At 37.0% G+C, this 1,312-nt stretch overlaps 1 non-coding gene across 1 annotated transcript; it reads right to left on the reverse strand.

The window, feature by feature from the left end:
- Positions 1 to 525: 525 nt before the first annotated feature.
- On the reverse strand, positions 526 to 689 carry LOC131513339 (U1 spliceosomal RNA). Its single transcript, XR_009262555.1, has one exon. It is a non-coding gene; the product is annotated as a U1 spliceosomal RNA (small nuclear RNA).
- Positions 690 to 1,312: the final 623 nt, after the last annotated feature.

Below are 1,312 nucleotides of genomic sequence, written 5' to 3' on the forward strand. Positions count from 1 at the left end.
TTGGGGGTAAATACCCAGCAGTGTGATTCCTGGATCATAGGGTAGTTCTATTTTTAACTTTCTGAGGAAACTCCATACTGTTTCCCAGAGTGGCTGCACCAGTTTGCATTCCCACCAACAGTGCAAAAGGGTTCCTTTTTCTCCACATCCTTGTCAACAAACACTTGTTGTTTCCTGTTTTTGATTTTAGCCATTCTGACAGGTGTGATATCTCATTGTACTTTTAATTTGCATATCCCTGAGAATGAGTGATGTTGAGCATCTTTTCATGTGTCTGTTGGCCATATAGATGTCTTCTTCAGAGAAATGTCTTTTCATGTCTTCTGCCCATTTTTAAATTGGATTATTTGGTTTTGGGGTATTGAGTTTTGTAAGTTCTTCAAATATTTTGGTTACTAACCCTTTATTGGATATGTCATTGGCAAATATCTTCTCCCATTCAGTAAGTTGCCTTATAGTTTGTTGATGGTGTCCTTCCCTGTGCAGAAGCTTTTTTTTTTCCTTTTTTTTTTTTTTTTTTTTTGCCAGGGGAAAGCGCGAATGCAGTCCCCCACTACTACAAATTATGCAGTAGAGTTTCCCACATTTGGGGAAATCGCAGGGGTCAGCACATCTGGAGTGCAATGGATAAGCCTTGCCCTGAGAAAACCACCTTCGTGATCATGGTATCTCCCCTGCCAGGTAAGTATTGCAGAAGCTTTTTATTTTGATGTAGTCCCAATAGTTTATTGTTGCCTTACCTCTAGACATATCTAGACATGTTGCAATGGCCTATGTCAGAGAAAGTACTGCCTGTGTTCTTTTCTAGGATTTTTATGGTTTCAGGTATGACATTTAGGTCTTTAATCCATTTTGAGTTTATTTTTGTGTATGGTGTAAGAAATTGGCCGAATCTCATTCTTTTGCATGTAGCTGTCCAGTTTTCCCAACACTGTTTTTTGAAGAGACGTCTTTTTCCCATTGCATATTCTTGCATCCTTTCTTGAAGATGAATTGACCATGTAATTGTGGGTTTATTTCTGGGTTTTCTATTGTGTTTCATTTTTCTATGTGTATTTTTGTGCCAGTACTGTACTGTTTTAATTATAACTGCTCTGTAATATCACATGAAATCTGGAATTGTGTGATACCTCCAGCTTTGTTTTTCTTTTTCAAGATTGCTTTCACTATTTAGGGTCTTTTGTGGTTCCATACAAATTTTAGGACTATTTGTTCTAGTTCTGTGAAAAATGCTGTTGGCATTTTGATAGGGATTGCATTAAATCTGTAAATTGCTCTGGGTAGTATGAACATTTTAACAATATTTGTTCTT

The sequence above is a fragment of the Neofelis nebulosa genome, chromosome 5 (genome assembly GCF_028018385.1).
Source record: "Neofelis nebulosa isolate mNeoNeb1 chromosome 5, mNeoNeb1.pri, whole genome shotgun sequence".
NCBI classification, from domain to species: Eukaryota; Metazoa; Chordata; class Mammalia; order Carnivora; family Felidae; genus Neofelis; species Neofelis nebulosa.